Source organism: Pantherophis guttatus, chromosome 1 (assembly GCF_059756535.1).
Source record: "Pantherophis guttatus breed Tessera chromosome 1, ASM5975653v1, whole genome shotgun sequence".
Classification (NCBI taxonomy): domain Eukaryota; kingdom Metazoa; phylum Chordata; class Lepidosauria; order Squamata; family Colubridae; genus Pantherophis; species Pantherophis guttatus.
In genome coordinates this window covers 238,097,019-238,124,590 of record NC_142063.1, presented here as the reverse complement: position 1 = coordinate 238,124,590, position 27,572 = coordinate 238,097,019, and the positions used below count along the sequence as shown (strand labels likewise).

The 27,572-nt window shown below is 41.8% G+C and overlaps 1 long non-coding RNA gene across 1 annotated transcript in view; it reads right to left on the bottom strand.

The window, feature by feature from the left end:
- Nucleotides 1–2,596: 2,596 nt before the first annotated feature.
- LOC117660897 (uncharacterized) overlaps nt 2,597–27,572 on the bottom strand; it is a 60,832-nt gene continuing 35,856 nt past the window's right edge. The window contains exons 3-4 of the long non-coding RNA XR_015733826.1: nt 3,853–4,110; nt 2,597–2,979 (exon numbers count right to left, since the gene is read on the bottom strand). This is a non-coding gene — a long non-coding RNA (uncharacterized LOC117660897). The remainder of the gene's footprint in view (nt 2,980–3,852; nt 4,111–27,572) is intronic.

Sequence of the window (27,572 nt, the reverse complement as noted above, 5' to 3'; positions counted from 1 at the left end):
AACAACATATAGAATTTCCTAAAGGAAATCAACCCTGACTGTTCTTTGGAAGGATGGATACTGATGATCAAATACTTCGGCCACCAAATGAGTAGAGAGGACTCATTGGAAAAGAACCTGATATTGGGAAAGATTGACAGCGAAAGAAGAAGGGGATGGCAGAGGATGAGTTGGTTAGACTCATGAATTTGAGCAAACTCCAAGAGACAGTGGAAGACAAGGGGGCCCAGTGTGCTATGGTCCATGGGGTTGTAAAGAGTTGGACATAACTTAGCAACTGAACAACAACATCATCATATAATGACAGGGAATGCCTTATTTCAGGGAATATTCAAGGAATGACATCCCTAAGCATCCAAATACACTTTCAGTAGAGTCTAGTAATCCTCTAACCCAGGGGTGAAATCTACTTATCTTCCTTACCGGTTTGGAAGTGCACTTCCTTACCGGTTTGGAAGCGCTCGTGTGCTTGCTTTACTCACATGTGTGTACACGGCACGTGCGCATGTACACCTTCTGTGCATGTGCAAAACCTTCTGTGCATGCACAGAAGGTAAAAAACATTACTTCCTGGTTAAAACCAGGAAGTAATGACACCCAGGCAGCGATCCTTACAAGATCACTGAACCACAGGGAAAAATCACTACCGGATTGGGTGATCCGATCCAATCTGGGAGCATTTCATCCCTGCTCTAACCACAGCCTTCCCTTGAGCAGGGAAATCAACTATAGCCTGAATCACATGTACAGTTAATTTTGGAACTCAAGGGCTATGATTCAAATCTGTATTTAAAATTTGATAGGGAACTAGGGGGCTGTTATTTATTCCATGGCTGTCATGTCAACTTAGATTTACCCTTATATTATGTTGAGACCATTATTTTTTCAACGTTCTAAATACCATCTCTTAGTAAGCAGATTCTAAAATGGAAGAAATTGAAGGAAGCTGAGTCACATGGCTGCTTTCTTAACATCAAGCAGAATGTCAAGTGTGTCTCAGTCAGAATCACAACAAAGTTTGAAAAGTTAAGTGTCAAATCACGGCCTCTCTGCTTGAAGCCTAGGAAAAGTAAAGGAGCATTTTGTCCGGAAAGATCATTTGATCCTAGAATTTGACAGCAGGCAGTGGATTTAGGGATAAAGTGAAAAGCACATATACAAAGTTATGAATATTTTCAGAGAACAGATAGAATATATTGATTTTTTTAGGATGCTTAGTATTTCTGTGACAGATTATTGAAGGTTCTCTGTACAATTACTTTTTCATACTTACCCTGAATGACAGAAAAAGAAGCCATGTCCTCTCATAAACACTAATTCATAAAAGCTTCTCCTCTTTCTTTAGAACATTACTACCATACAGTCTCCCTTTCTCCTTCCTCCTTCAGTTACACTAAAAACAGATTCAGACAAAGTATGAATTTCAAAACCCCACTTTCTGGGCAGAAGCTAGGAAGGCATTAATGAATAAGTATGTTTAAAGCAGTAAGTTATATTAAATAACAGGAAAAAAAATGAACCCCTACAGAATGTGTATGAAGAGAGCTAGTACCAAAGTAGAGGTAAAATAGGAATATCTACCTTGTTAATTAACCATGTTTAAGGAGAAGAAAAAGATAAGATGGCACTTTACGTACAGTTGATAATGGTTTTTCTGCACTGCAGTGGGGTAGAGATAGATTACCACCCCAATGATTATATGTTTAATATTACTCAATAGATAAGACAGTCAATGAATTGAGAAGCAAAGGCAAGTAAAATGAAAAAGCAGCCAAGAAAGATTACACTTTTTAAAACCAAGAAGGAACGATATGTCTTGTTTAATGTAAGTGGTGAAAAAATATGAGAAAAGAGGGAAAAAATCTGAAGCAGGAGTAATGCAGACTAGAAGCCAAGTGGCACTCTGGTTGGGGGAATAGGTTAGTGGTTTGAAAGGATGCAGAGGAGATCAAAGGCTGAAGGAAGGAAGAACCAGATAATGAGGGAGGAGTAACTTCTGACATGATGCTTAAATTCTTGTTCAATTATTCAATCCTATAGCTCGTACGGAAACCTCAGAAAATACATCTGAAGGTTTCTCTCTTACTGTGATCCAAGTTGAATGAGCAAATGTTATAGTGAAGTCAGTATGAAGAAGCTTAACAATGATATTCCCTCCTCAAGGCTGCCATTTTCATAGTTTCTGAATAGGGATCCAGTGCTGTATTAATAATAAGTGTAGCAGGGGTGGGTACTATTTACTTTTACTACCGGTTCGCAATGGGATCACTCATGTGCGCTCATTTCGCTCATGCATGCGCCTTGCTTCAGATTGCCAATGATGACATCCGAGGCAGTGGGCAGGGCCTCCCGCTGGTTTTACTACTGGTTCTCATGAACCGGTCTGAACTGGGGGCAATACACCACTGAAGTGTAGACAAATGCACATCATTTGTCTACAAATGATCATTTCTCAGCTTATGCTCAGTTACATATATTTTCCTTAACATAACAAGCTTTAAAATGCCTTTTAAAGCCAAAGTTTATTTTGGAATGAGAAGGGGAGAGGAGGGAAAATGTGAAATCCAAATTCTTACAAATTAGGTCTTGAAACACATTTGTAAATTATGTGTTTTATTGTTTACAGTGAGTGTAGGGTATTAAAACCTACTGTCAGGATAAAACTTCTTTTGTGAGTCCAATAAAATAATCTTTAACCAGGGCAGTTTCTTCATTTGCCATTTGTACTTCTACTTTAATTCTTTTCTCTGTCTTACAGTCCATAATTTTCATTTATTTTCCTATGCTTACAAATTCTTTATATTTTGGTATTTCTACACCAGGCAAAACTTGTTCCATCTCTTGTAAATCTTCCAAAATGTTCTCTTTCACATCAGTAATTTCTGCTTTAATGTTTTACAACATAATCTGTACACAGAAGGATGCATCATTGATGAGACTGAAGCTGCTATTTTTTTCATCGTATTTTTCAAAAATCTCCTGCAATAGAATATTTCAAATGTCAAAGTGTTTTCTGTCATTTTCCAGGTTCCAATGCTGACTAACAAGAGGGCTTTTCCCCTTTTACTTTTCTGCTTTGAATCTATAGTCCCCGCCAGTGTTCAATTTCTGAAATAATGTCTCAAGTTGCTGTTTTGATTTAAGTTTGTCTAAAACAATTTGGTTCCCATGAATGAGCTGTTCATTTATATAATTATTTCCAAAATATTGTAGCAAAAGTCATACTGTTCCATTATTTAAACTGGTCTTTAATTCATTTGCAACTTTCTCAAATTAGATACTTAGCTTTTTGCAATTTATTTCTAATTTTTAAATTCTTAAGCTTATAGTTAATGTTTCTTTTACTCAAGAATGAAAGTAAATTTACCACATAGATTTTCAATCTTGTCATTTTGAGATTCTCTAATGCCCTTAAGGCAGTGGTGGGATTCAGCCAGTTCGCACCACTTCGGGAGAACCGGTTGTTAACTTTCTTTGCAGTTTGGCAAACTGGTTGTTGGAAGAAATCATTAGGACAGAGAACCGGTTGTTAAATTACTTGAATCCCAACACTGCCTTAAGGTAGTTGAATAGCATTTTCCAAAAGTGATTAGAGAGCAAATTAGCAACCCAATTTTATTTTTATTTATTTATTTATTTATTTATTTGTATCCTGCCTTTATTATTTTTACAAATAACTCAAGGCAGTGAACAAATCCAACACACCTTCCTCCTCCTATTTTCCTGACCATGACAACTCTGTGGGTGAGTTAGTCTGAGAGAGTTGGTCTGAGAGAGTGACTAGCCCAAGATCACCCAGCTGGCTTTTATAACTAAGGTGGGACTTGAACTCACAGTCTTTGGCTTTCTAACCTGGTATCTTTACCAGTAGATGATGATGGTTGGAGCATGATGGTTCCCTCCATCTCCTGGTATTTAAATCTGTGGCAAACAGTGGGTCTTGTAGTCTCCATCTGAAGTAGCCATCTGGAACACAAGTTGTAGATCTTCTCTCCTTATCTGGAAAGGTTTTGTGGGACCAGTCTACTCTCCAATGCTTTGGTCTTAGCCACAGTGATCATCTCTGTTCATTCAGGTATGTCTTATTTGTCATTATTTGTTACCTGGAAACTTATAAAGGAAGGCATTTTAAGTGTTCTTAAGTATAATTGCTTTTACACTATTTCAGAATGTACATATCAAGGTTATCACAGATTTGCAATTAAAAAATAAAACTCTAATAGAAAGTTCATCTACTGTCAGCCCCTCCCAGGTAAATCAAACAGGAAACACAAGATGAACCCATTCTACTTTTTTTATATAAGGCTACATTAAGGGAATCTTGCAAGTCTGAAGGCCCAAACTTTCTACTTCCACTTTTAACTATCTGATCCATTAGGGTGGGTCTTTTCTAAGTCTTTTTTTTTTCTGTGACAATTAAGCAACTATGAGCTCCTTCCTCTTTGTTTGTTGTCTTGTCTGATTGTTTCCTAGGTAGCATCTTCTCTTCTCTTTCCCCAAGGTCATCCATACATTCCATTCCATCTGCTAATGCATTGACAGTGAGCTTCAGTACTTAATACATCACGTTTCTAACTAATGGCAAAGCACCCTTATTTTAAAATGAAGAAAACGATTAATTTTTGCTACCTTTGTGAAATGTTTGCAGAATGGAAAGAAAGTTTTGAAATAAATATCTCCCACTTGAGAAGCTTCTCTTCTTACTTTATAAATGAAAACTATTCATAATTATGTATTTCTAGGAAAACACACACACACACACACACACACACATACAAACATGGATACACATTTCTAACAGAAGAATGGGGACCATGGATGGGATCAGAATTCCTCTTCTCACTGCCTGAGTGACTGTGGCCACATCCCAGAGTGGTATCTCTTCTGACATGGGTCTAGAACTTTTAGTCTCTGACTTTTCATTCTCCTCAGGCATTTCTCCTTGGGTGATTCTCCCCGGACTTATCTTCTCAGCTGGCACACCTCCAGTCATTTGCCCTGGGGAATGGGCCACCGGCCCCTTTGTCCCAAACCCTTCAACACGGCCCATTCGCAGAAAGAGGGCTCGTTCTGGGTGTTCCACCTCTGTTTAAGTTTAAGTTTAAGTTTATTAGATTTCTATACCGCCCTTCTCCCAAAGGACTCAGGGTGGTGTACAGCCATATTAAAACACATAGAATTATAAAATTTAAAACCAAATTAAAATCAATATATAAAATTGGCCTGCAAATTTAAAACACACATACACCCATAATAAAATTCATATTAGGCCAGTCCGGCTTGCTGGAACAGGAAGGTCTTAAGGGCGTGGTGAAAAGTACGCAGGTTGGGGCTAAGATGGAGCTCTAGGGGCAGCTCATTCCAGAGGGCTGGCGCCCCCACAGAGAAGGCTCTCCCCCTGGGTGTCGCCAGTCGGCATTGTTTGGCCGATGGCACCCTGAGGAGCCCCTCTCTGTGGGAGCGTATTGGCCAGTGGGAGGTTGTTGATGGCAGAAGGCGATCAGTGACCTGTGACCACAGTGATCTGTGACAGTTAGCCCCCAACCAATTGGCTAGAGGGGGTGTAATAGAAATCCAGCCAAAGGAGAGAGATGTAAAAGAATTTGCCAAAATGCCTGCCTTCTTTCCTTCCTCTTCCCCACCCCACCAATACAGGGAGGAACAGTTGGTTTACTCAGAGGTAAGTCTCACTAAATTCAATGCTAGAATTTCAGCGTGAAATATTTGCCTAGTATTTCAAATGGAACAGTTGGTTTACTCGGAAATGAGAATTCTTTAGAGGACATTCAGCGAAAAGAGAGAGGTGTAAAAGAATTTTCCAAAATGCCTGACTTCCTTCCTTCCTCCCTCTCTCCCCCCCACCCACTGTTACTGAGTGGGCTAAAGCAATGGCTCCGCTGGATGGGCGACTGGGTCGGGCACTTTCATTCCTCCCAACCCAGCGTGTGAAACGCTGCGCAGCCTCTCCCTTTTGTCTCCAGAGAGGTGGGTGGGGGAGGGATGGAGATAGAGAAGAGGGGGTGGGTTAAGCAAAGTGGAGAAAATGTGTCTTTCAACGAGGGCAATTGAGATCGCTAGGATATCACTTTCGGGTGGGGTGAGGGTGGGGGTGGGTGATGGAAGAGAGGAGACACATTCCCTGAGTGGTTTACAACACCAGCATATTGCTCCCACTCCAACAATCCTCATTTTCTGTAGAATTCAGTTCCCCAAAACAATGTCCATCTTCTTTTATTTTATTTTATCCCCCCCCCCCCGCCACCACAATAGCCTGGTCTCCAGTTCAGAAGAGGAACCAACTGCTGTCTGGAGTGTAATCAAGTGAAATGGCCTTTTATCTCTGCACCTGCCTTCCTTTCCTTTTTCACAGACACACACAGACACACACACACAACCTTCACTCCACCCCTCTAGAGCTCCACGCCTCTAGAGGAGCCTCAAACATGGCTAGTTGCCATGTTATGCTGTTATGGTGGGTGGGTGGGTAAGTGGAGGGGGGGAGGGAGGGAGGGAGGGAGGGAGGGAGGAAGGAAGGAAGGAAGGAAGGAAGGAAGGAAGGAAGGAAGGAAGGAAGGAAGGAAGGAAGGAAGGAAAAATTCTCTTCTATTGGACCCTTCTAGACTTGGTTAACTAACTGGTTGGAGGGAGGGAGGGAGGGAGGGAGGCTTTTAGCCCGCTCAGTAACAGTGTCCCTGTATTGGTTGGCAGCAGGGAAGAGAGAGAGAGGAAGGAAGGAAGGAAGTCAGGCATTTTGGCAAATTCTTTTACACCTCTCTCCTTTCACTGGATTTCTATTAATTGTCCTCTAAAGAATTCTCATTTCCGAATAAACCAACTGTTCCATTTGAAATACTAGGCAAATATTTCACACTGCAATCCTAGCATTGAATATAGTGAGACTTACCTCCGAGTAAACCAACTGTCCCTCCCTGTATTGGTGGGGTGGGGGGGGGAGGAAGGCAAATTCTTTTACACCTCTCTCCTTTGGCTGGATTTCTATTACACCCCCTCTAGCCAATTGGTTGGGGGCTAACTGTCACAGAGGGTGGAACACCCAAGACAAACCCTCTTTCTGCGAATGGGCCGTGTCGAAGGGTGTGGGACGAAGGGGCTGATGGCCCATTCCCCAGGGCAAATGACTGGAAGCTTGCCAGCTGAGGAGATAAGTCAGGGGAGAATCATCCGAGGAGAAACGCCCGAGGAGAATGAAAAGTCAGAGACTAAAAGTCCCATTCTGTCTGACATAGATTATATACTTTTTTCATTGGCATCTCTGATTTTAAGTTCTGTATCATCCATTTACAAACCTTTCTTCTATAGACATGCTTTTTCAAACAAGCAGGGGAAGGAGGAGGGAAACAAGCAACTTTCTAGCTAATTTGTTACAGACTACTCTATCAGGACCTAATTACAATGGTAGAGTCCGGAAATAGATTCCATTCCCTGTACATTACTAATGCTCCTCAAATCCTCATTTATCATGTTGAAGGTTATGTAGAAATGATGTACAAGAAGCCCAAACACTTTTATTGCAATCATTCCCACAGTACATATCTGTAAGAGGCAAACTTTTTAAATCCCTGGGTAATGTCAAAATTAAAATACCATTCAGATGGGATTACACAGAAAGTACAAAGTCTGAAAGAAAGAAAAAAGACCCTAAAGATAAAAACAGAGTCCCAAATCATAAATTATAATTTAAAGAAATCTTGTTTAAGCAGATACAAACTAAAATATTGGAGCATGAACTGTCATGTACCCAGCATTGACCTTTCTACAAAATTTATATAGTGCTACAGCGACACTTGGGATAGATAGTGTATTCAGGCTCCACAGCAAGAGATCTCACCCCTACCATCTCCTGCAGCTCAAAAGGATGCCTTCAGTTCTTTTCCATCAGATTGGCTTGGAGGTGGTCTACTTGCTTGACAGTTTTATGATAAAGTGCCTGAATGAAACACAACTGCTTTAGGAGAGACTATAGGCCAGCAGTAGATTTTGGCCTGCTATTCTTTTTTCTTCAGAGTGATCTCCTTTCTGTGTTCCCTGCTAACATTATTCACTGAATAAGCTCAGCTTGCTCCTACTCTTCCTTCCTTCAGCCAGTTTCTCCTTCACCCACAAACATATACACAGACTCCAGAAAGGGCTTACAAAAGAAATGAGACTATAAAGTAAAACACAGCATCTAAGCTTCTTTACAAAAAGAGCATGAAGCACATTTAAGAAGTTAGTCCTACCTTCACATCTTCAGCCCAACACATGAACAGTAATAAGCAGTTTCTCTTCTTTCCTTAGCCACATTGATTATATTATAAAGAAACACAGTCACAGCTGCCTCTATAACAGAGGTGGGTTTCAGCAGGTTCTGACCAGTTCTGGAGAACTGGTAGCAGAAATTTTGAGTAGTTTGGAGAACGTTAGTAAAAATTCTGACTAGCCCCACCCCCATCTATTCTCTGCTTCCCAAGTCCCAGCTGATTGGGAGGAAATGGGGATTTTACAGTAACCTTCCTCTGGATTAGGGAGGGAATGGAGATTTTACAGTATCCCTCCCCTGCCACGTCCATCAAGCCATGCCCACAAGCCATGCCACACCCACCAAGCCACACCCACAGAACCGGTAGTAAACATTTTTGAAACCCTCCACTGCTCTATAACTAGAGATTCCAAAGGCTCCTCAACATTCCTCACTTGTTGGATGGAGCACCTAAAGGTAGCATCTGAGTCTCACATCAGACCAAGCCAAACTGAAAAACTCATTGGAAGTATTTAAAATGGTCATCTTTTCTCCCCAAAAAAAGTATATGAAGAAGTTGCTTGTAGCTGCTTCCCTTCTTCCTATATCTTTAGATTGATCATGATACGAAGCAGAGTCAATGTCTCCTTTCCCTTCCACACTAGAGTGTAGCAGCATCAAAAAGCTCCTTGTAAACATTCATCAAAGTGTAAGTAAAGTAACAGCAGCACTATGAATTGAAACCCAAGTAGTCACTATTTGCCCAGACCACACACATGAGTAAATTATGTCACACGCCACACAATCAAAAGATCCTGTTGTCTTTATGCATCATTGAGTGCATTGCATGAGATCCATTGAGTAGAAGTGGAGGAGGAGGAGAAAGTGGAGAGAAAGAAGCTGTTTTTCCTATTGTTCTTTGTTGGATTCAAGCTGACAATTGTCTTCATTGATTGCAAAGTGAGAGGAAAGTAAGAAAACAATAACTGGGAGACTGCGTAAGATTGGTGATGCAAAGTGATTTTAACCTAATTTAGTCGGCAGGGGTTTGGACTAGAACAGGGGTCTCCAACCTTGGCAGCTTTAAGCTTTGCTGGCTGAGGAACTCTGGGAGTTGAAGTCCACAAGTCTTAAAGTTGCCAAGGTTGGAGACCCCTGGAGTAGAAGATCTCCAAGGTCTCTTCCAACTGCTATTCTATATTCCAGTGACGTCTAACCTTTTTGCCATCGCATGCCAAAAGTGGGGGGATGGTGGGGTCACATGCACGCGTGCCCACATGCATAATTCTATGTGCCCTGCTCCCCCGTGCTCCCCCCGCTTTTGGCACATGATGGCACGGTGGGCCCGGTAGGCCCGTTTTTTGTTCTCCCCAGGCTCCAGAGTCTTTCTAGGAGCCTGGGGAGGGCAAAAACGGCCTTTCCCCCCCCCCCAGAGGCCCTCCAGAGGCTGGAAACTCTGTGTTTCCTGACTTCTGGTGGACCCAGAAGGTCCGAAAATCAGCTGGCTGGTGCACACATGCATGCCAGAGCTGAGCTCGTGTGCCCACCGATATGGCTCCGCGTGCCACCTGTGGCACCCGTGCCATAGGTTCGCCATCATGGCTATATTCTATCAGCTAGGGATCTCACCAGTTGTCAGTGCTCCAAAAATCTTCCAATAAAACAAGGGAAATCTAATATTAGAGTCTACAAAAGTAACAGATAATAAATTTGTTGGAAATAAGATCAATACAATTTTTCTTTCTGCTTTTGTGGCAAAATTTCCCCTTTCTCTGTCAGGATATCAACTCTCTCTGCACCAAAACATGATGAAGAAATGAAGGAAAAATAACAATGGGAAGATGTAAATTGGGATGTATAATTCATGAATATTCCAGTTAGAAATTGCTAGATTTTTTATGCTTATTACAAAGAATAACAAAGGAATTGATATGTTTTCCATTCTGTGATGACAAAATCAATGCCACCTTCATCACTGTTTGTAGCATTTGCCTAAGCTTATGAAATTATTATTGTGTTCTCATGAACCTAAAGATTCCTTGGCTTTTTCATCACCAGCAAAAATTCTATGTTCGTGATCTATTGAAGAAGTTGAAGCAATTAGGTGGATACTCACAGTAGTAAATTAAATGAATTGAATTTTTTTTCATATAAAAAGATCCAGAAAGATAATTAGCTACAAAAGGGCAGCAAATCAATACTGAAGACACATGAGTTGGGAAGCAATGAACAATATTGGAAGAAAAAGTTGTATGTTCACTTGAAGATAACGAATTTCAATTTAGCTTTTAGCATTACCTCATTATAAAATCATAATTTAGAAGCTGGCTTGATACATACATTGAAGTTCTCATGCTTCCAGGCTGATGACATAAAATATAAAAATTAGTTTATCTATGGGCTGCAATTTGATTTCTTTAATATCTGTTTTACATTATAAATTAAAGATACCATTTCTCATTGTAGCATGGGCAAACTGGTCACCAAAGCGATGATAATAAAAACACATTTCCCATAACTACATTCCAACATCCAGCCAATGAAAAATAGTGTATTTAGTCATTGTTCTTTTCTGGCTTTTCTTTTATTCCATGGAGAAAGTTTATTTCTCATTGGATGAATTCCAAAAATTAGCTCATAACTTAGTTCAGAATAATAGAACAGAAGTTGGAAGTGGTAACACCATCACTATTTAACTGAAAATACTGCAAAATATTAAACAATCTTCTACGGTTTTTCTGCAGGCAAAATGCTGAGTAACAACTGATGTGAACATTTACATGAAATCAAGTGAAACTGCTCTTGTAACAAATGCCCATGAACCTCATACAGTAATTCTTTAAATCCAAATATGGGCAATCCACAGGCTATATGCAATTATCATTTCCTACTTTGGTGTCCACAGAGCATGCCAAGATCATAAGATTGCAATTAGGCAGCAACGCTATTGATTTAATGAGCATTTTTAAAAATTGGTTCAAGCTAAGAATAGCTCTAAATATGTTTGTTCAATCACCTAAACAAAGCACAAAGCCCCATATCATTTTGAAATTTTCCTGAAAGAAAAAAAAAACTGTATTGATTTTCAAGTAAGAAAATTAAATGATAAACAGACAAGAAAAAAGGGCTTGGGAGGGGGGGGGGAATATCAAGAAAGAAAGATCAAAGTGGAAAAAGAAAAGAAAATTACATAAAATAGAGAAAGAATGACAATCAATTTCCATTGGTACACTTATAAATAAAAAAAAACATCAAAATGTTGCTCTAAGGTTAATATTTGTCCACATTATTTCTATAATCCCCTATAATTTTAATCATCAGATCCCAAAATTTCTTAATTTCTTCCAGTTCCTCTAAAAACAAAAATCCAAAACTTGTTTCTAACTAGAAACAAAAGTGGTCAATCTTTTACTCAAAGTCTTTGATTTATGAAATCAAATATGTCAATTTTACCATCTCCACCTTAAATTGTAGATATTTATAGAGCCTTCCACCTTTGTGCATATTAAAGGCTCACTGTTGGTAGATAAAAGCAAAGCAGCATAAGATTTTTTAATTTTTGTTCATTAAGCCCTAAAGAAAAGTCTCTGATTTTCAATTGAACATTCACTTTTAAATCTTCTGTACTTTTGGACCTTTCCCAGTGATTCTCTTATGTCATCGTACAATACTTCTGTGGCTCTTTGAGTCCATAATAAGGTCAACTATTATTTATTTATTTATTTATTATTTATTAAATTTATATACCGCCCTATACCTAAGGGACTCAGGGTGGTGAACAGCGAACGATAAAAATACATGTAATACAAACGTTAATAAAAAAAAAAACCAATTAAAATATACTAAACACTCTGGTCCTAGATAATTCAAGACATCCCAGTTTAAAATAAAATCAAAAAGCAATATAAAGGGAAAGTTAGGCCAGGCCGGCCTGCTGAAACAGGAATGTTTTGAGGGCGCGGCGGAAAGTGCGCAGATCCGGAATCTTCTGTATCTCTGGGGGGAGCTCGTTCCAGATGGTGGGTGCCCTCACAGAAAAGGCTCTCCCCCTGGGGGCCGCCAGTCGACATTGTTTGGCTGACGGCACCCTGAGAAGCCCCTCTCTATGGGAGCGTACTGGGCGGTGAGAGGCTATTGGTGGCAGAAGGCAGTCTCGTAAGTACCCCGGTCCTAAGCCATGGAGCGCTCTAAAGGTGGTAACTAAGACCTTGAAGCGCACCCGGAAGACCACAGGGAGCCAGTGCAGCTCGCGCAGGAGGGGAGCCACATGGGAGCGCCATGCTGCTCCCATAACTACCCGCGCGGCCGCATTCTGGACCAGCTGGAGCCTCCGGGTGCTCCTCAAGGGGAGCCCCATGTAGAGAGCATTACAGTAGTCCAGGCATGAAGTGACGAGGGCATGAGTGACCCTTTTTAACAAGTCCCGATCCAGAAAGGGACGCAACTGGCGAATCAGGCGAACCTGATAAAAAGACCTCCCGGCCACAGCCATCAAGTGTTCTTCTAAAGACAGCCGTGAGTCCAAGAGGATGCCTAAGTTGCAAACCCTCTCCGTGGGGGGCAATGACTCATCCCCAATAGTCAGTGATGGCACCAATTGACGTCGGAAACCACAGCCACTCGGTCTTGGATGGGTTGAGCCTGAGTCTGTTCCTCCCCATCCAGATCCGTACAGCCTCCAGGCACTGGGACATCACTTTAAGGGCATCATTGGGGTGGTCCGGGGTGGAGATGTATAGCTGAGTATCATCAGCATACTGATGATACTTCACCCCAAAACCACGGATGATCTCACCCAGCGGCTTCACATAAATGTTGAACAGAAGGGGTGAGAGAACCGACCCCTGTGGCACCCCACATACAAGGGGCCTCGGGGTCGACCTCTGCCCCCCTGTCAACACAGACTGCGACCGATCAGAGAGAAAGGAGGAGAACCACCGCAACACGGTGCCCCCCACCCCTAACTCTTCCAACCGGTGCAGCATGATACCATGGTCGATGGTATCAAAAGCTGCTGAGAGGTCTAATAGGACCAGGATAGAGGAGCAACCCCTGTCCCGGGCCCTCCAGAGATCATCTACCAATGCGACCAATGCCGTTTCCGTGCTGTATCCAGGCCTGAAGCCCGACTGGAACGGATCTAGATAAGCCAATTCATCCAAGTACTGAGGAAGCTGTCGCGCTACCACACTCTCAACAACCTTCGCAACGAAGCGAAGGTTGGAGACTGGACGGTAATTAGCCAACACTGCTGGGTCCAGGGAAGGCTTCTTGAGGAGAGGCCTCACCACCGCCTCCTTCAAGGCGGCAGGGAAGACACCCTCTCTCAAGGAAGCATTTATAATCCCCTGGAGCCAACCTCGTGTAACCTCCCGAGAGGCCAGCACCAGCCAGGAGGGACACGGGTCCAATAAACATGTGGCCGCGCTTAGTCTGCCCAGTATCTTGTCCACGTTTTCCGGAGTCACAGAATCAAACTCTTCCCAGGTAATATTCTCAAGACTTGCCTCCATCCTCCCTCCCGAATCTACCCAGTCAGAGTCCAAATTTTCCCGAATCTGAGCGATTTTGTCATACAGATATTGTACAAAGTCTCGGCTCTACCCTCCAAGGGGTCCTCCCGCGCTTCCTGGTGGAGCAGGGAGCGGGTCACCCTAAACAGGGCGGCCGGGCAATTATCTGATGATGCAATAAGAGCGGAAAAATAGTTACACTTTGCTGCTTTTATTGCCACCAGGTAGGTCTTAATATGAGACCTTACCAGTGTTCGTCAGATTCAGAACGGCTGGCCCTCCAACTGCTCCCCAGGCATCTTTTCCGGCGTTTCATCTCCCTCAGCTCCTCGGTGAACCAGGGAGCCAGGTGAGATCGACGCCGGGTCAGAGGCCGCAAAGGCACGACCCGGTCCAAAGCTCCAGCGGCTGCCCTATCCCAGACAGCCACTAGGTCTTCAGTCGAGCCGTGTGCCAGAGCCTCAGGAAATGGCCCAAGCTCCGTCTGGAACCTATCCGGGTGCATCAGGCACCTGGGGCGGAACCACCTCATCGGTTCTGCCTCCCTGCGGCGGGGTGTGGTGGTTCGAAGGTCAAAGCAAAGGAGGGAGTGATCTGATCATGACAAGGGCTCGATCGCTATATCCCCTATCTCGAGACCACTCAGCCACTGACCAGAGACAAAAACCAGGTCCAGCGTGTTTCCCCCCGTGTGAGTAGGGCCATGAACTAATTGGGTCAGGTCCATGGCCGTCATGGAAGCCATGAACTCCTGAGCCACCTCAGACGCCTCACCGACGGATGGCAGGTTGAAGTCCCCCATGACCATAAGTCTAGGGGTATCAATCGCCACCGCGGCTATAACGTTGAGTAGTTCAGGCAAGGCCGCTGCCACGTGGTAGGGAGCCAGGTACGTAACCAGCAGGCCCATCTGCACCCCATGACCCCACTTCACAAGGAGGGACTCACATCCGGCCGTCTGAGGAACAGTGGCCTCCCTCGGACTAAGACCCTCTTTAATGATAACTGCCACCCCCCCGCCCCTTCCCTGTGACCTTGGCTGATGAAATGCCCAGAAACCGGGTGGGCACATCTCTATGAGAGGGACTCCCCCCTCCTGGCCCAACCAGGTCTCCGTAATACCCACTAGGTCCGCTCCCCCCTCCTGAACAAGATCACAAATGAGGGGGGCTTTATTTACCACGGACCTGACATTGCATAGCATCAGCCGAAAGCCCAGGGCCTGAGGGTCTGTGCCACCTGGGGAACGAGAAGAGCATTGGGGGCCGGAGCGTGCCACCGCTTGAAGACAGCGAGCGCGCACTCCCGCAACTTGATGTGGCCCCCTACTCCCGCCATATCTGCCCCTCCCACCTACAGTACTGATGTAATGTCTATCAACAGCACAAGCTCTAACCCTCTCCTTGGCCCCAGATTCTGCATCTCCTCCGCCGTGCTCTTCAGATGGACTAGACCCCGTCCCTCGCGGGTTAATCCCTGAACCCATACAACCCACCCCCCTCCTGGGAGGCCCCCCAGCCTCATTATTTACATTGGAAACCACCCTCCTCCCAGATCCCCTTAAAATAGAATTTGAAAAACTATCTAAAAAACCCCAAAGCTTCCGGTTCTTAGCATACCACCTCTCGGGGTTCCAAAACCCGTCCTTGAGGGCGGCCCTAGATAACTGGGAGGGCCAAACTTGCGAGACGGGGGAATCTCGCAGTGCTAGGAGTTCTGTTATTGAATACATCGGAGGTGAGATAGAATTGGAGGCGATGAAAGGCCATTTTCTTCTTAAGGTGTTAAAGATGGTTTAAAACAGATGGTTAAGACAAAAAGGGTAAAGTAGATAATTGTACAAGGAAGCTAATATAATAGAACATCGGAATACCATCTCCCTCTTACAGTGATGGGAAAGTCTTGTGATTAAAATAAGTTAGTCATAAAAAAGGGGGATGAGAGTCACAATGACCGCCCTCTCACGGCGACCAGTCCAGAGTTACAGAAACAAAGGAGAAGATGGTCCGTCCCATCCATTTGTATAAATATTACAAATAAATTATTCAAGACTCTCGATGTCTATGCTTCTTCCCTTTCTGATATCAGCAAAAATCCGAAGATAAGGTTGAAAAAAGCAAAAGTGGAGCATCCAGGCGGAAGAGATGAAATCAAATAATCAGGATAATTAGGATAGTCAAGGAGGAAAAGATATTTTAAAAAGGCTATAAGTTGATCGAACAGCTACAAGTTTTTTTTTTTTTTCGCTGAATGGCCAAACTAGGCCTAGGTCTAGTAAGGGGGGGGGGAGAAGCAGACAGGGGAAGATCAAAAAAATGTCTTCAGTTCCCTAGCCCCCACCACTACCATGCTCTTTCAGATAGGGCCATTCAGGTGATTAAGTTGAATTCAGGTGATTAAGTGAATGTCCAGGCCCCTTCCCCATTACATCGAGGGGGGGTAACTGCTTGCAGCAAAGCCCTCTCCATTGTCTAGAGAGGGCATCCTCATAGCCTAGCCTCCCGGTGTTGCTGCTGCTGTTGCTGTCAACATCATAGTTGCAAGTGTCATTTTAGTCAGCTCCGCCTCCGTATCCATGGCTGCCGCCCCGCATCGCTGCCTGCAGCGCCCAGTATGCTGCAAATCAAGTTTACAGCAGCCCAGGGACCGCCGCCAGCGCTGCCTGCGCTGCCACCGCCACAGCAACATCGCTGACCGTTGCTTCAACCGCTCCAGCCCCGTAGCCGTTTGATTTATGACAGTCAGCTGGGCCTCGGTTTCAATGTTCGCCACCGTTTACCGCCTGCCGCGCCATCCCTAACTATCTCCACGGTGGCCGGGTGTTCTTCCGGCTCCATCTACGGCTCAATCGAGCCGGCTATGCTTCAGCTTGCTGGGCGGGGGTTGTAAGATGGTCAGCTGCCCCCCCAACACCCTCGAAAATGCCGGACATCGCCCCTTCGTCCTTGGCATTCAATAAAGAGTTGCCATATTGGTCTGCTACCCGGAAGGAATTATGGCTTCAAAGCAGTGGTGAAATCCAAATTTTTTTACTACCGGTTCTGTGGGCATCGTGTGGCTTGGTGGGCATGGCTTGGTGGGTGTAGCAGGGGAAAGATACTGCAAAATCTCCATTCCCTCCCCACTCCTGGGGGAAAGATATTGCAAAATCTCCATTCCCACCCCACTCTGGGGCCAGCCAGAGGTGGTATTTGCCAGTTCTCCAAACTATTCAAATTTTCCGCTACCAGTTCTCCGAACTGCTCAAAATTTCCGCTACTGGTTCTCCAAAATCTGTCAGAACCTGCTAGATTTCACCCCTGCTTCAAAGATAGGAGCATAATGACTCATATGTTAGGACACTGGGTTGGAGCTTAGGAAGCCCACATTCAAGCCATGGAGTAGGGTGAGCTCCTGTCCTTTGCTCCAGTTCCTGCTGAGGACATGAAAGAAGCCCCCAACTGGACATTCATTGGGCAGTGGTGATGTCACTAGCTAATCCTTTCAACCCACAAGCTCCTCAGTGCTTCTGACACAAGTGTGATGCAATGGCTTGAAAGGATGGAGGAGAACATTCCTCAACCTGAAAAATCACCCACTTCTGTTTTAGGAACTATTTTCACATTAATACAACTGCAGGGAGGTAATAATGGAACTCTGCCTCTTTCACTGTGTCCTCCAGTCCCAGTTTCTATTTCCACACTTGGAAGATTCAGAGGCACAATCTTGCTTTATGGCACATAACCCTCCATTTTTGGAAACTTGTTCAATCAACATTGTTAAAACACCACACAACCAACTTGCATAAAATGTGCTTATCTTTTCATATAGTGCTCCCAGCCCATAGTGGGTGAGGTGATAAGATTGTGACAATGGCATTAAAGAAACCAGAAAGTGAATATGGCCCTACTGTCACCTTGCATGTAATAATTATCGAATAGCAGAATGTTTCTCAAGTTGGGTGTTGAGATCTGAATTACTGCCGGCTCGAGGGTTTTAAAGACATTTGTTCCAGCAGCTCTTGATGGCACTTTAAATCAGTTTTCCACCAAGTTTCTCATAACCCAATTAACAGACCAATCTTATTTATGTTTAGTGTGAGGTAAATTTAATGGGATCTAATCCCATATAAATGTGAACAGCACCCATCTGTCTCTAATGACAATTCCAAATTGTATCTTTTTCTTTTAATGCCTTAAAATCTTCTCTTTTTCCCTTGTTTGTTTGATGCTATACATATATCTGAGGAAAAGTTCTGGAAAATGCAAATGCTTGTGTGATTTAGAACATTTTTATCCACATAAAAAGTATTGTGCTTCTCTTATGTCAGTTTAAGGATAAATTGCCCTAAGGGTAAATAGCTGAATAAAGATCTCATTATTTGCTGGTCAATCTTCTATCAGCCCAAACCTAAAACTATTTGTCTGGCATGGGGAAACAATTGCACTACAATTTATTGGGAAAGGTTTGGATTAACAAATTCCAAGCAACTTGCAAATAATACTAGTCAGAGAACACCAGTTGCAGAATGGGACAACTCACCATGGCCAACTCGCCATGGCCAACTCATTGTGGGACAATTCAACAATTCAATTTAATTATTTAAAATAGTTAAAAATATATTTTAATTTTTATCATTCACGTTTCATTTTGTCCTTCCTTTGGCATCCTTTTTTTTAAATGATTCTATTCCACGATTTATTAGATATTAGTGTAACTCTCATCCCCCCAGCAAGTTGTCCAGTGGCAAGTTGGCCATGGTGAATTGTCCCATGGCAATTTGGCTGTGCTGAGTTGGCCATGGAGAGTTGACTATGTCTTCCAATTTTTATTGAATGTATTAAATCCTGTTTTTACATGCCTTTTTATTTATTTATTTATTTATTATTTTATTTATTTTAATTTGATTTATATGCCGCCCTTCTCCGGAGACTCAGGGCGGCTTACAATGCGTTAAGCAATAGCCTTCATACTTTTGTACATTTTTACAAAGTCAGCTTATTGCCCCCACAAACTGGGTCCTCAATTTACCTACCTTAGAAAGGATGGAAGGCTGAGTCAATCTTGAGCCTGGCAAGATTCAAACTTACTAATTGCAGACAGCTGGAGTTAAATTACAATGCATTAGTCTGCTGAGCTATCTAGGCTCTTTTAGAAGTCCTTTCTATACAAACAGATGGTGTTAAAATGTGTAGGTTTTTCGTTCTAGTCATCATCCTTTCTTATTTCCTAATGTATCCCATACATGAGGCAGTTTGGAGGTACACTGAAATCAATTCTAGGCAATCCACACCCCATTGGGTCATCATTTCAGAGATATTTCTTACCTAAACAGAGAAATAGAAGAACCAAGGACAGGAAAAAAAAAGCAGTGGCAGCAGGAGCGACTTCCGACTTCCTACCAGCTATCAGCTTCCCCATTAAGTTTCCATGTGGCAATCTGGAAATCTTCCCTTCCCTTCCCTTTGCATTGGAAATCTTCCCTTCCCTTCCCTTCATTTCCTTTCCTTTCCCTTCCCCTCCCCATCTCTGCCTTCCCAGTTAGTGGCTGCTGCAGTGTGGTAGAGGGAGTGAAGGATTACCAGACTATCTGGGAAATTGTCACAGAACAATGAGAAAATCTCTTCACCACAGCAACAAACAGTACCACTGAAGCAGCCACCACTTCCCCAAATTTCATTCCCTCAGGAGTTATGGGTCCCATATTTTTGACACATTCTCTAAGTTGTATATGTTAGTGCATTTAAGATACCTTGGTTCAAAAATGGTTACCCAGTTTCACCAAATAACAGACCATGGCAACAAGAGTTTTAGTAGTAAGTAGATGTTCAGTTTTTGTTTTGTTTTTTTGGCTGTATTAGTTACATTTGTCAAGAACTTTCCTTATTCCAAGCTGTCTTGTATATTATTGCTCTGCTTCTCTTTAAGGCAAACAGAAAGGTAGAGAAATATCAATATTACTTGATTACTTATTGAAAAAAAAGTGTATGCTTTGAAAGAAGCCAAGGTAAGCTTTTGTAAATCACTCTTAAAAGAAACAACAGAGATTTTAAAAGTAAATGTTACCAAAACTGTCTGGAATTAGCAACGTTTCTGCTTTATTTAGGTCTGTTTGCTGCAGAAAAAAAAATAATTGCAAAAAAAAGTATAGAGTAATTGATCTTCTGACTCATATGTTGGTGGTCCCTTACAATAGTTATATTGACTCTACATTTATCTTTTATCACACTGAGCCATCATAAAGCCATTTTCAATATATCCTTAAAGCTGTAAGTTAATCAGTTTTGAAGAGAGGTTGTTTTGCTCAGAATGGATAACAATCTTCTGAACTAAATTCATTCTTAAAATAATTTGGCTGAATGAATCAAATTATAGGAGCCTGGTGATGCAGTGGACTAAACTACTGTTAAAGTAGTATTTAGCTGCCAGCTGCCTGCAATTACTGCGAGTTCGATTCTCACCAGGCTCAAGGTTGACTCAGCCTTCCATCCTTCCGAGGTAGGTAAAATGAGGACACGGTTTGTGGGGGCAATAAGCTGACTTTGTATAAAAAAGAACACCGCTTGGGGGGGCCAAAGGCCCTACTAAGCAGGTATATACAAAAGTATGAAGGCTATTGCGTAAAAACATTGTAAGCCGCCCTGAGTCTCCGGAAAAGGGCGGCATATAAATCAAAGTAATAAATAAATAAATAAATAGATAGATAGATAGATAGATAGATAGATAGATAGATAGATAGATAGATAGATAGATAGATAAATATAGCAGAGATATATTCAAATCCAGGGCCTTAGAAGCATATTTCTAAGGAATCGAATATGTGAATGAGGAATAAAATGTGAGGTTCTCATTTGGTACTTCACTTTTTTTCCCAGTTATAATTTGGCACCACTTGACCCCAAATCAACTCCCGGCTGGACTATTGTAATGCTCTCTACATGGGGCTCCCCTTGAAGAGCACTCGGAGGCTCCAACTGGTCCAGAATGCGGCCACGCGGGTGGTTATGGGCGCAACTCATTGTGCCCGCATGACACCCCTCCTGTGTGAGCTGCACTGGCTCCCAGTGGTCTTCTGGGTGCGATTCAAGGTGTTGGTCACCACCTTTAAAGCGCTTCATGGCACAGGACCCGGGTACCTTCGAGACTGACTTCTGCCACCAATAGCCTCCCACCGGCCAGTTCGCTCCCACCGAGAGGGTCTCCTCAGGGTGCCATCAGCCAAGTTATGTCGGCTGGTGACACCCAGGGGGAGGGCCTTCTCTGTGGGACCCCCAGCCCTGTGGAATGAACTGCCCCCGGAAATACGTAAGATCTTCGACCTTCGGGTGTTTCACTGTGCACTGAAGACCCTGTTGTTCTGCCAGGCTGGGCTATCAACATAATAATTTTAAATTGGGGTATTTTAAATTTGTGGGGTTTTAAATTGAGCCAAATTTGGGGAAGTGGTGGCTGCTTCGTGGTACTGTTTGTTGCTGTGGTGAAGAGATCTTTCTCATTGTTCTGTGACAATTTCCCAGATAGTCTGGTAATCCTTCACTCCCTCCACCACACTGCCCCAAACCAGCCTCGAACCCCTGCCGCACCCCCTCCCTCCCTCCCTTCCCTTCCCTGCTATACGTCTCCCCATCGAGCCCCCAGAGAACATCTGTGTAGGGAGGACGGAGGGGGCCCCTGAGTTTCTGCTGTGGTGCGGAGAGCTGCAAAGGCCTGGCCTGAAAAGGTAAGGGAAGAGGCTGGGCCAGAGACAGAGATAAACAGAGAGAGAGGGAGAGAGAGACATAGAGAAATACAGAGAGACGGGGGGGAGAGAGACACATACAGAGATACAGAGAGAGAGAGTGGGAGAGAGAGGGACAGAGAGAGATACAGAGAGAGGGGGGAAAGAGAGAGACATAGAGGTACAGAGAGGGGGAGAGAGAGAGACATAGAGAGATAAAGAGGGGGGAGAGAGAGACATAGAGAGATACAGAGTGGGGAGAGAGACACATAGAGAGATACAGAGAGAGGGGGGAAGAGAGAGACAGAGATACAGAGAGAGGGGGAGAGAGAGACATAGAGAGATACAGATGGGGGAGAGAGACATAGAGAGATTCAACGAGAGAGGGGGAGACAGAGAGGGAGGATTTTGTGGTTTCCATTGTTTTTTGGCAACCGGTTCTCTGACCTAATCACCAGCTACGTAGGCGTGGCTCGGGGGCTGTCATGTGACTGATGAAAGTGAGTGACGTCGAGTTGGCCACGCCCACCAAATGTTCGTGGAGAGTTTGGAACTTCAGCCTCACTCTTTTAGCCCAGCGGAAGCACCAGACTGGGCCACAGCAACGGGTGGCTGGGTACAGCTAGTACATTGAATAAATTTAGAGGCATACATGTCCCTTCTAAATTTCATTTGGTGATCTTCAGAAAAAGGATTTACTTATTTGCCTGCTATTGTAGAAAGCTATGTCTTTGAAAATGTCTTAAAAATAAATTTAGGAAAGAAACATGACAAATTTTAGAATAATTGGTTCAGAAGGGGTTGCTAAATATCTTTAAAGTTGATTTGGAGAGACCAAAGTAATAATAAGATCAGGAACTATGAACTTTTTATAAACATAAACAGAAGTGTGAAGCGACAGAGAATTGCTTGTCTTAACAGCATTTTTAAGCTCTCAGTTGATCCTGTTTAATTATGAGCCACTGTAAGATCTTGCCTCTCCAATCTTTCAAAGAAAGCAGGACTCTTGAAACTGCAGTTGTTCCAAAAGGAGCTTTTATTGAAAGGTTTGTGATAACAAGAAATCTAAGCAAGAACTGAAGTTTCTCACTTAAAACCAGCTATTTAAACCAATGCTAACCAAACCCTTCCCACATTACATCATTGCAGGGAAACAGAAACAGAAACTTCATATAGAGATTACTCCATTCCTCCCCACTTTCTCCCACCAAAATGCTAGCGTCCCTGTAGAAATATCTGGGACCTGACGGTCACCTATTTATAAATTTTAAGGGTGAATGTTATGAGCTTTTCTGATGGTGTTATGTACTTTTCTGATGTTGCTTTGTTCCAGTAGAGTCCAGATAACCTGGTGTTGCTTCCATGGTCAGTAAGGACTAATCTTTAGCTACTATCTTTGACATTCCAACTAAGTCTGGTTACGCAGAACAACTAGACAGTTAATATAACATAAAAAGATTGCTAGATGATATGTATTCCTTAACACACCAACTATTCAACTGCTGCACATTTAATCCCTGAACCTTCAACATACGAATGTTTAACCAACTATTTCAAATCTAGTTAGATATTTGAAATCAGATACATTGTAGGGCACAAATTCTATCTAACTTATTGCATTGAGGGTTAGAGAGTTTGACCCTATGACAGTAATGAAATGTGGTTTTTTTTTTCTTGATAGAAAAGGGGTTAGTAAAGAAAGAATATAAAATAAGCCATCACACAATTTTCAAATGATGTTTACAATTCAGTGACAAATGAGAAATTAGTCAAACATTATCCTTAGACCCAAATAATATGAGGAAGAAAAAGTAAAATTGAGAAGGTTACCTGAAGGTGTTGCAGTAATTTTTTTTCTCATCCCTTTGATCTATTTATTTTGCAATTTCATTTTAGTACATCATTGAAAAAAAATATTGGTTAGCACCATGCAAGTGTGCATAAAACATCATTTTCATACTAACAGTATTAGTTGGTACCAGTCTTAACCATATTTCAATCTTAGCATTAAATCTTCACACATCCTTGTTAATACTTTATGTGCTATGGAATATTTTTTAATTAATTATGGTTTGTTTTGAAATTATTCTATTTCCTGTCACATACAGATACACACTCTTTATGATGAATGCTCACAATAGGAATCAAATGTAATACTTTAAACTCCAAGATTGATTACTACACTTTTTATATCTCAGTGGAATGCAAAATTGTAATAATGATCTGAAGGACGATGTAAGCAGTGCATTAATTACCTTTACAGATGATACTAAATTAAGAGCTGCTTGACTTACCAGTGAGAAATAAGAAAAAGAAAGGGATCTATGAAAGCGAGAAGTAAAGTAAGAACAAGAAATAATGCAAATCAGTTTGGAAAGCTGAAGGGAAAAAAATTACATTGAAGAATTAGTAATCCAAAGCGCAGATATGTTCAATAACTATACAATTTATGCAATGTAGGAACATAAAATCTGAAAATGCATGGAAACTTCATATGCATTTATTCTTTTAAAGTGATCTTCAGTGCCAATCAGTTGATTCTGAATATCTTGCACATGTTCCTTGCTTGATGAAAACTTTTTCTTCATATGGGTAGTATAAGACTGTGCCTAGACTACTCAGGCAGCTGTGGGTATGTCATTACCAAGAGGCCATCAAAAGTTGGAAAGGATTCAAAGAAGGTCAGTATAAGTGATTAAGCAGCTGGGAGAAATGATTTATGAGGGAGATTAAAAGGACATAAATGTTCCATATATACCATGTAGCAAAATTATGACTAAATTATGATCTGTAATGCAGGTACTCCTGAGACCTGTCTAAAGATTACAGATTATACATTCCAGGTTTTATTGCAAAATACTCCTGCTTCTTATGATTTTCCCACATTCAATCAAAACAAGCTACAGGATTACATATATAATATTCTTTTCCTGTCAGTGGTATACAATAAGGTAAAACATCTAACCTATGGGCATTCAGGAAAATATTTATATAATGCTCCATCATTTACAAATTTACCACTACTACCAGTGGTGGGTTTTAAAATTTTTTACTACCGGTTCCGTGCGTGTGGCTTTATGGGTGTGGCGTGGCTTCGTGGGCGCGGCAGGGGAAGAATACTGTAAAATCTCCATTCCCACCCTACTCCAGGGAAAAGTTACTGCAAAATCCCCATTTCCTCCCGATCAGCTGGGACACGGGAGGTAGAGAATAGATGGGGGCGGGGCCAGTCAGAATTTTTACTACCGGTTCTCCAAACTACTCAAAATTTCCGCTACTGGTTCTCCAGAACTGGTCAAAACCTGCTGAAACCCACCCCTAATTACTAACCCAAGATTGTACAATGTACAAACAAAAGTAAAGAGCATATACCGTATAGGTTATCCTCTCTAATACGCTAAGACAGGGCTGTCAAACTCTCGGCCCATGGGCTGGATTTGTCATGTACTGGCCACGCTCATGCCAGTTTAGCGAACGGGAAAAAGTCCCAATATGTTATGTGACGCTGCCATGACAATGTGAGTTTGACACCCCTGCCCTAAGACAAATACACATAGGCTTTTTTTCTATTTCAAGAAATTTCTGAAACAACAGAAATAGCAGAACGGGCAGCGGCAGCAAATGGCCAGTGGCAAATGAGCAATGGCGAATGGGCCACAGCAAATGGGCCATGGGGAATGGTCCTCAGTGAATGGGCAGCAAACAGGCTGCAGTGAATGGACCATGGTGGCAGTGAATGGGCAGTGGCGAATGGGTCACAGTGAACAGGTCACAGCGACAGTGAATGGGCGGTATCAAATGAGTGGTGGAGATCACCGCTGCCTTGAACAGCTGATCAGCAGTATTCCGTGAGGCAAATCCAATTGCCAATCTGCTGCTCGGCAGCGAAGGCTCTAGCATTCCCCAACAGCGGCAACAGTTCAACTCAGTTTGACCAGTGGTGGGTGCAATGGATCAGAGCCCTGATGAGCCACGTACTGGGGCTGTGATAACGTGCTGAAGCTGACCAGGCTGTTTGCTGCAAGGATGCTAGCCAGATGAACACCGGATGGATGCTGGGAGGCAGAGGCAGATATTTTTTTTCTTGTTTTCCTCCTCTAAAGCTAATGTGTGTCTTATAGTCTGGAGTGTCTTATAGTCCAAAAAATATAGTACATAATTATACCAATTTATCCCATTTCAATGTGAGATCATAATTTCACCATACACACCCTTTTTAGATTTAGCTTATTTTTTATATATATAAATATTTGATTCTAGCATCAATAGAATGTTAGATCAACATCCCATCTTGTTTAAAGTTTACTATTTAGCATTGATAGCTAAAACAAAGTTACCTTTAAAAAGTGCCTTCAACAATTTGGCAAAATGTAGGATTTTCTCAACGCTAAAAATATTACACACTAAAGGAAAAAATTAGCATGGGCAGAGCTAAATCAGAGACCATACTGGTATAGGCGTGGAGTCCATTCATTTAATAATCAGAATATTGACAACTTGAGAGAACAAAATGTTTATGTTTCAGTCCTTGGCTTAGTTTTGTAATTAATGTTTGCCATGCAATGTGTTCACCAAATCATTTCTTATTTATCTTTGTTCCATAATACAATTTATATACAACACCCTGCTGATTTTATTATATGAACTATAAATTTTGCTGTTTCTTTTATGCATTTGCTTTGGTGTTTTTATTTTTGTTACTATTTGCATTTATGGTTTTTTATATTATAAAATCTGATTTTTCTTCAATAACTAGAAAGATAGACAACAGATAGATATTATGTATCTAAGAAAAAGTATACTCCTTTTTTTAAATGTTTGTTCATACTGTAACTTGTGCTCTTATTTAGGAAAATAAGTCAATGCCCATTTTGGCACAAAGAAAGCCACCGTCTTTGTGATTCTTCTCTGATTTCCTCTACTTATGGCATAGTCATATAGGGCATGCAATATCCTTATTGCCTTCAGGTGACAGAGGATAAAAAGAAGAATTGATAGCAATATAATAAATGGCTAAAATTAAATACATCAGATTTTACATCATACCCAAAATATTCATCAATTGTTATTGATTCACCATATTGATTTGCAATATGCCATAAAACAAACAATGTAAGAAAAATCCATGTAACTCACAGGTCTTTTATATCAAAGCTGCTTTCTGGATAGGTGTGTGTTACGACGAATGCCTGTTTCAATACCTTATACATATTCAAGACAACTAATTAATACAGCTTGCTTTCCTTAAAAAAAAAATCAACATTTGTCCCAGACAAACACCTTTAATTGACTGGCTATGAAAAAACAACAAGCAAAGAAATGTTTTTCAAATCACTGCTGTTGAAAACATTGCTGCTTAAATTAACTAGGCTTTAAGTATATTGTATCTCAAGTCATTTGTGAAGGAAGCCTTAAGAATATATTTATTTTGTTATTTGGAAATTGACTAGTAATGATCACATTACAAAGTACATTTATTCCTTAGCAAGCAAAAAATGGAGGTAAAGAGAATTTCGTGCAAATTTTTCTCTCTTGACTTATTATTCTCAATATTCAGAGAATATTCTTAAGATTCCACCTTATTCTCTTAGTTCAAAACAGTAACCATTGTGATTTTTTTTAAATAATCCAATTTGGGCCTACATTTAGACCATACAGAAAAAAGAGTAGTATGGACAATTTTAATGTATCACATCATAGTAAAGTTGCTACACTTGCAATATTTTAGTAAATATCAATTTTTACTAGAAATAATATCATAATTGCATCCTTCACTATTCACACAAATAAACATTATCATTTGGAATTCACTGTCTACTTGTATCCCCATTGGATGAATATAATGCAGCTTCTAGTTAAGCATACTCAATTATATCCCTCCTTCCTTGATGTAGGAAAAACATTATAACTTATATTTGCAAGTTTTGAATGGGGATATCATTTTAACTTTGCCTCTGGGCATCAATCAATAAAAACGCATGTTGGTGTAGGAACAACATTATAACATTATAGCATGTTGGTGTGGAGAGATGGAGGTGAGAATTTTAATTCTTGCTCTAGGGATTACCTAGATATTAGCACTATAAATTGGTAGCAACCTATTGTTTCCATAAACTTGAATAAC